Below are 8,848 nucleotides of genomic sequence, written 5' to 3'. Positions count from 1 at the left end.
GGCAGTTGAGTTGAGAACCAGGCTGTAATGCAACCAGTCAGTATGTTCTCTACCTTTCACCTGTAGAGGTTCGAAAGAATACTCGTCAATATAGTGAATCTTTGTTTGTTTGTTATCTATTTATTTGGCTTCCTATCAAATGCATTAAAACAGATCATCTCCATATCTCCTCAAATTCTAATTGTGAGATGATGATGGTTCCCCTAATTTTCCTCTTCGATACCCTTTATTTTCCCATAATATTGATCTCCACAACACATTTCATTACCATCACCTATATTCTGTTGAAAATATCATCTCTGTTATATTAGCATTCTTATAAATGTTTTTACCTTATCCAGCGCCTTTAAATGATCTTCTAAAACAGTCCACAATGCTCCAGTATTTCTTTAAAATAATTATATTCACTCTGTTTTACAATTCTTTCTCCCAAGAGATAAAACCCAGTGATTTATTTAGATTATTTGGCATGATTAACCTGCTTTATAGAAACGTAGAAACATAGAAAATAGGTGCAGGAGGAGGCCATTTGGCCCTTCAAGCCCAATTCATTGTGATCATGGCTGATCATCCACAATCAGTAACCTGTGCCTGCTTTCTCCCCATATCCCTTGATTCCACTAGCTCCTAGAGCTCTATCTAACTCTGTTTTAAATTCATCCAGTAATTTGGCCTCCGCTGCCTTCTGTGGCAGACAATTCCACAAATTCACAACTCTCTGGGTGAAAAGGTTTCTTCTTACCTCAGTTTTAAATGGCCTCCCCTTTATTCTTAGACTGTGGCCCCTGGTTCTGGACTCCCCCAATATTGGGAACATTTTTCCTGCATCTAGCTTGTCCAGTCGTTTTATAATTTTATACGTCTCTATAAGATCCCTTCTCATCCTTCTAAACTCCAGTGAATACAAGCCCAATCTTTCCAATCGTTCCTCATATGACAGTCCCGCCATCCCAGGGATTAACCTCGTGAACCTACGCTGCAATGGCTCAATAGCAAGGATGTTCTTCCTCAAATTAGGAGACCAAAAATCCACACAATACTCCAGATGTGGTCTCACCAGGGCCCTATACAACTACAGAAGGACCTCTTTGCTCCTATACTCAAATCCTCTCGTTATGAAGGCCAACATGCCATTAGCTTTCTTCACTGCCTGCTGTACCTGCACGCTTACGCTCAGTGACTGGTGTACAAGGACACCCAGGTCTCGTTGCACTTCCCCTTTACCTAATCTGACACCATTGAGATAATAATCTGCCTCCTTATTTTTGCTGCCGAAGTGGATAACCTCACATCTATCTACATTATACTGCATCTGCCATGCATCTGCCAACTCACTCAACCTGTTCAAGTCACCCTGCAATCTCCTAACATCCCCTTCGCACCCAGCTTTGTGTCATCTGCAAACTTGCTAGTGTTACTTCTAACTCCATCATCTAAATCATTAATATATATTGTAAATAATTGCGGCCCCTGCACCGAGCCTTGCCTGCCATTCCGAAAAGGACCCGTTTATTCCTACTCTTTGCTTCCTGCCTGCCAACCAATTCTTCATCCATATTAATACCCTACTCCCAATACCATGTGCTCTAATTTTGCTTACCAATCTCCCATGTGGGACCTTATCAAAGGCTTTCTGAAAGTCTAGATACACCACACCCACCTGCTCTCCTTCATCCATTTTACTTGTCACATCCTCAAAAAATTCCACAAGATTAGTCAAGCAGGATTTCCCCTTCATAAATCCATGCTGACTTGGACCAATCTTTTTACTGCTATCCAAATGCGCCATTATTACCTCTTTAATAATTGACTCCAGCATCTTCCCCACCACCGATGTCAGGCTAACTGGTCTATAATTCCCTGTTTTCTCTCTCGCTCCTTTCTTGAAAAGTGGGATAACATTAGCTACCTTCCAATCCACAGGAACCGCAATGTCATTTACGTATAATTTGTTTTTGTGTGTTTGTCGATATGCTTGTGATGCTGCTGTGGGCAAGATTTTTCATTGTACCTCATCATATTTGTGCAGATGACAATAAACTTGAGACCATCTTGAGAGATCTCTCTATTATCTGCACCATTTCCCGCTGATACAGGTCACCCCTACATCCCTCAGCAGATCCAGGTTGGCTTTGAGATGGGGGAAGCTTTGAATAAGGCTCTCTTCACTCTGATTTTCCAAGATGGTAACACCAAAGGTACAAATGTTGATTGGTTATGATACTGGATTAGCAAGCAGAGGTTGAGGGTTCACATCGCCTCATTTTAACTGAACAAATATAACCAACCAACATATTAGGAAATAGACGAATGAGCCAATTATCATGCACTTGAGAAAGGGTTTCAATTTCCTATGCCAAGTTTCTGTATAATTTCCCATTGCACATATTTTCAATGCTGTACCCTTATAAGGAACCTGGATTTCTTTTGGTCCGATCAAGAAGCGCATTTAGGGCAGAGTTATCTTGGCAGAGTACACAAGAGAGAAATACATCAGAAGAACAATTTGCAGTAAATTAATTTACTGGTGCCAAGAACACAAGTCACCTCAAGTGAATGTGTGAATGGGCAGCTGGAAGGAATCTTCTGCTAGCAATGCAGATGATGCATATTTTCATTATTAGCCAACACATTCACCCCTATACTTTAGTAACTTGGCACAGAGAAAAGGCAGAAAATGAGCACAAGCATTCACCAAATGCTGGAGTAACTCAGCAGGTCAGGCAGCATCTCAGGAGAGAAGGAATGGCGGCCCCCTGACATCAGTCTGAAGAAGGGTCTCGACCCGAAACGTCACCCATTCCTTCTCTCCTGAGATGCTGCCTGACCTGCTGAGTTACTCCAGTGTTTTGTGAATAAATACCTTCGATTTGTACCAGCATCTGCAGTTATTTTCTTACAAGCATTCACCAGATCAACACCTGGCAATGTTCTATGAATTATTTTTCTATGATGGAGTGAAATATGAAAAGCATGTGATCTTTTTTACAACCTTGTATGGACCAGGCGTGACTTCTTGAACTGCTTCCAAATTCAACCCATATGGTAAACTGCGTTGATGTAAACTTGTTTTCCTGATATATGCTACTTCAGGGGAGGTGTTTATGGCAGGATGATCATATCCTTCATATCAGTCAACACTCTAAGTTGAAGACTGCCAACATGCAAGGTCATCATGTCTAGAAAAGAACTGCAGATGCTGGTATATGTTGAAGATAGACACAAAGTGCTGGAGTAACTCAGTGGATCAGGCAGTAACTCTGGAGAAAAAGAATGGGTGACATTTCGGGTCAGGATGAAGAAGGGTCCTGACCCGAAACGTCACCCATCCTTTTTCTCCAGAGATGCTGCCTGACCCGCTGAATTACACCAGCACTTTGTGTCTCTTCAAGGTCATCGACCTGATATGCCAACTCTACTTCCCCCTGATTGGTTGAGCACCCTTAGCATTCCCTGTCCTCACATTGCAACTGACCAATTCTGAAACAAACTAGAAATGCCATTTATCCAAAATTGTTGAATTCATAATTGAGTCCCAAGAGCTGCACTGTACTTACATCACCAATGAGATGTTGTTCCTCAAGCCTGTATTGGGTTTTTGCATTACATCTTCTTGATGTGGCCGTTTCTTCATCAGTTGGACTAAGTGCAAACTATGTAGCCGCTTTGCCGAGTACCTACCCACTATCCACCATGGCCACCTGGAGCTCCCGGTCGCGAACCATTTCAATTCTCCTCCCCGTTCCCAGACCAACCTGCCTGTCTTCGAAGATAGACACAAAATGCTGGAGTAATTCAGTGGGACTGGCAGTATCTCTGGAGAGAAGGAATGGGTGACGTTTCGGGTCGAGACCCTTCTTCAGACTGAGAGTCGGGGAGAGGGAAACTAGAGATATTTAAGGGTACAAAGAGCATGTAAGGTGTGAACTGGACAGATCAAAGCAGATGCTGTTCAAGGAAATATACAATGGTTCAGTGTTGGCTGAGGGGAAGGTGATAATGAGGCATACAAACAGTAAAATTAATCAGGGCAGTGAAACTAGTCGGAGAACTAGGGTGTGGGAGGGATGGAGAGAGAGGGAAAGCAAGGGTTACTTGAAGTTAGAGAAATCAATATTCATACCGTTGGCCAAACAAAATATGAGGTGCCCAAACAAAATATGAGGTGCTGTTCCTCCAATTTGCTTTTGGCCTCACTCTGACAGTGGAGGAGGCCCAGGACAGAAAGATCAGTGTAGGAATGGGAGGGAGGGAAGGTTAAAGTATTTAGCAACCGGAAGATCGCATAGGCCCAAGTGGACTGAGTGAAGGTGTTCAATGAAATGCTTGGTTCAGCGAAATGTCCGTGCCTGTTCTCAACCTCCTCCATTGCAGGGTGATGAGAAATGCAAATTAAAGGAACAACCCTTGGGAAGGAAAGCTTTAGAGGGATATGGCCCTAACACATGACCAGCTTAGATGGTGTATCTTGGTCAGCATAGACAAGTTGGGCCAAATGACTCTATGACACTTCATATTCCATCTTGGTATTAGTATTTATATTTATTTGCATGCTATCCAGTCAGATTATACTGTACTCTAGCAAATTCAAACCATCTACAAAAGGCAAAAAAAAAATACCAGTGCAGAATATCGTTTTGCAGTGTCATAGCATTACAGTTATAGAAAGTGAACACTGAATTCTCTTTTTTCTAGGGGTGGTACAGTGGCTCAGTGGTAGAGTTGCTGCCTTACAGCGCCAGAGGCCCAAGTTTGATCCTGACAATGGGCGATATCTGTATAGAGTTTGTACGTTCTCCCTGTGACTGCGTGGGTTTCCTCCCACTCTACAAAGACATACAGGTTTGTAGGTTAATTGGCTTCTGTCAATTGTAAATTGTGTCTAGTGTGTAGGATAGTGCTAGTGTTTGGGTAATTGCTGGTTGGTGCGGACTCGGGGAGCCAAAGGGCCTGTTACGCGCTGTATCTCTAGTCTAAAGTAAAGACTAAAGGTAACCAATTCCTCCTCAATCCTTTTATCCACCAAGAGCCTCTCTTTCATGCCCTTCGTTCCCACAACTCCGCAAACCTCTCAACCACTTTCTTCCCCACCCACATCATCTGCCTGTCATCCACACACTCATCCCGTCCTGTCTCCCGTTCCATCTCATCCCCTCACTTATATGGCCCCGTACTCCAACTTTCTTTCAGTTTCCATCATCTGTGGCCCCTGGTTATCTCCACCCCTCCATTCCCCACCTGACTCCATTTACCAATCCACTCCTCCTCACCTTGATCCACCTATCATGTGTCACCACTTGCACTTCCCCCTCCCCACCTCTTTATATAGGCTAGAACCCCCTGCTCCCCCCCCCAAAAGCATTCTAAAGCCTGAAAGGTTAAGCAGGATGGGGTGCAGAGATTTACGAGGGTCTGAGCTATTTGGAGAGTTGAGTAGGCTAAATTCCTTGTAGTGTAGGAGGATGAGGAGTGATCTTAGACAGGTGTATAAAATCATGAGTGGAATAGATCAGGTAAACTAGATAGTCTCTTGCCCAGAGTAGGGGAATTGAGGACCAGAGGATGTTGGTTTAAGGTGAAGGAGGAAAGATTTAATAGGGATCTAACGGATAGCTTTTTTTACACAAAAGATGGGTGTATGGAATGAGCTGCCAGAAGAGGTAGTTAAGGTAGGCACTATCACAACATTTAAGAAATAATAGATTTGCTATGTGGTCTGTGCATGAGTGATGGATGGATAGGACAGGTTTAGAGGGATATGGGATAAACGCTGGCAGGTGGGACTAGTGTAGCTGAACACGTTGGCTGGTGTGGGCAAGTTGGGCCGAAGGGCCTGTTTCCATGCTGAATGAGTGTGACTCTAACTCTATTAGAACACTTTTCTTCCTCATCTGCCTTTGCTGCTCTCCTTCTGCATCATTTCAGTTAGTTATTTTCAATGGTTACATATTTCACATTCTTAGCACTCTGGGTAAAAAAAAAAGTTTCTTCTGAATTCCATTTTGGATTTGTTAATGAAAGTTCAAAGAGAAAGTGAACAACTCAAGAACAAGAGCTGAAAAGGCTTTGGCCCAAAAGGAGTACAACAGATGCCACAAAGAAGTGCGAAAGAACATCAGGAGGAACAAGAGAACACTGGTGGAGAGGCTAGTCAAGGAGGCACAAATTGCGGCAACTCAAAGGAACACGAGGAAGTTATGGACCATCACAAGGAAATTGTCCGGGACATACCTGCACAGTAATAAACCAATTACAGACAAGAACGGCCAACTGCTTTCAACCCAGGAGGCGCAGCTCGACAGATGGGTGGAGCATTTCGAAGAAGTCCTAAACAGGCCACCACCGGCAGTGCAGCCACATATTCCCAAAACCAGGATACCACTACATATTAAATGTGATAGACCAACAAAATCAGAAATAAAGGCTTAAATCAAGCAACTGAAAACTGGCAAGGCTGCTGGCCCTGACAATATTCCACCTGAAGCCCTGAAAGTAAATATAGACTCATCAACAGACATGCTTTACGGCTTCTTTGGGAGAATTTGGGAATAGGAAAAGTCCCCCACAGAATGGGCAGAGGGATACATTATGAAACTTCCGAAAAAAAGTGACCTAAGAAAATGTAACAACTACCGAGGGATCACCCTACTTTCTGTACCCAGTAAAATTCTCAACCGGGTCATCCTCAACCGTGTTCAGGAAGCTGTAGACGAGAGGCTATGGGACCAGCAAGCAGGATTCAGGAAAGATCACTCATGCACAGACCACATAGCAACACTACGCATCATCATTGAACAGTCACTTGGAGAAAGCGCTTGACAGCTTAGACAGGACAACACTATGGTGCCTAATGGACCACTATGGAATTCCCATCAAGATCATAAACTTAAGAACACGTATGATGGAACCTCATGCAGTTATGAATGCAGGCCAGCTCTCCCAGAGCTTTAGTGTCAAGACGGGCGCCAAGCAGGGATGTCTACTGTTACCATTCTTGTTCCTCCTGGAAATTGACTGGATCATGATGGAAACAACTGCAGGGAAAAGAAATGGAATTCAGTGGACAATGTGGGAGCAGCTAGATGACCTTGACTTTGCAGATGAATAAATATGCATTTTTTTTATTGCAGTTTTTTCTATTCCTTTTTATCACTTAAATAACATGGAAATTAGAATTATGCTCAGGACTTAAACATGACCCAGGCAAAGTTTAAGACGACATCTGTTGGTCAATTTTATCTCTCTATAAATTAAATTGCTTCACTTTTTAAAAGTTGCCCCTTTAACCTGCAGAGCTACAGTGGTGACCTATCCATCTGTACTCTGAACCCTTATTGTTTTGTAGTTAGCTTGCTATTTACCAATGTGTTCCCTGGCCTTTGCCTTAATAATGAACTTGTCTTTTTAAAATAAGGGCGCATGCCATCTGTTTATGTATTATCATATGCAACTTCAGCAACTCAAAGAAACTACGTGGTGTCAATTTTTTTCTTAGATCACAAAAAATAAGTTATTTCAATAAAACTTGTTTATTTGTATATGTTATACAATGGTTGATAAAGGCTGCATATAATCATTTATTGTATCTGAAAATGTGATGTGATTAGGAATGTTCTTTTTTTAATACAAACTCTATTACAAAAGTTGCAAAATGTATATGGTTGTTTAACAACAGTGAGGCATCATTCCCAGAGAAGCTCAATGAGTTCTACACATGCTTTGATGTTGGGTTATATATTGGGGTATTGAACTTTTTTTGGTTTTTATTATATTATCTATTGAGTACTGTGTTTACAAACAGTAATTTCATTTTTTCCGTTCCAGTACATATGACAACAAAGCACTCATGACTCTCATATAATTGGAGTTGTAATTGGTATAGTTTAGTTTATAATTGTCACATGTACCAAGGTACAGTGAAATGCTTTTGTTGTTGTGTGCTGTCCAGTCAGTGAAAAACACTATACATGATTACAATCAAGCTATCCACAGTGTACAGATACAGGATAAAGGGAGTAACATTTAGTGCAAGATAAAGACCAGTAAAGTCCGATGAAAGATAGTCCGAGGGTCTCCGATGAGGTAGATGGATGGTCAGGACCGCATTCTTGTTGGTGAAAGGATGGTTCAGTTGCCTGATAACAGCTGTGAAGAAACTATCCATGTATCTGGAGGTATGCTTTAACACACTTCTGTACTTCTTGCCTGATGGGAAAGTGGAAAAGAGGGAGTGAGATGTTCTTGATGATGCTGGTGGCCTTGCCGAGGCAGCGTGAAGTGCAGATGAAGTCAATGGAAGGGAGGTTGGTTTGCGTGATATTCTGGGCTATGTCCACAACTCTGCAATTTCTTGCGGTTTTGGATGGAGCTGTTCCCAAACCGTGCTGTGATGCATCCCGATAAAATGCTTTCTACGGTGCATCTGTAGAAGTTGTTGGGGACATGCCAAACGTTCTAAGCCTTCTAAGGAAGTAGAGGCATTTGTGTGCTTTCTTGGCCATTGTTTTGATATGGCTAGTTGAGGACAAGCTGCTGGTGATATTTACATCTAAGAACTTTCAACCATCTCTACTTTGGCGCTGTTAATGCATAATGATAATTAGATGATCAATTTCATTCCTGTGCTCCGTCTGTTCATTATTTGATAACCGGCACACAACGGTGGTATCGTCTGCAAATGTATAGAGTTAGTTGGATTTGTATTTGGCTGCACAGCCGTAGCTGTATAAGGAGTAAAGAAGGGGGCGGAGAGCGCATCCTTGTGGGCACCATTGTTGGGGATTATGGTAGAGGATGATTTGTCATCTGTCCTCATTGATTGTGGTATGTTGCTCAGGAAGTCTAGGAT

This window comes from Rhinoraja longicauda, chromosome 9 (assembly GCF_053455715.1).
Source record: "Rhinoraja longicauda isolate Sanriku21f chromosome 9, sRhiLon1.1, whole genome shotgun sequence".
In the NCBI taxonomy this organism is placed as follows: domain Eukaryota; kingdom Metazoa; phylum Chordata; class Chondrichthyes; order Rajiformes; family Arhynchobatidae; genus Rhinoraja; species Rhinoraja longicauda.
The sequence above is the reverse complement of the archived record's forward strand: the minus strand, read 5'-3'. Positions refer to the sequence as shown.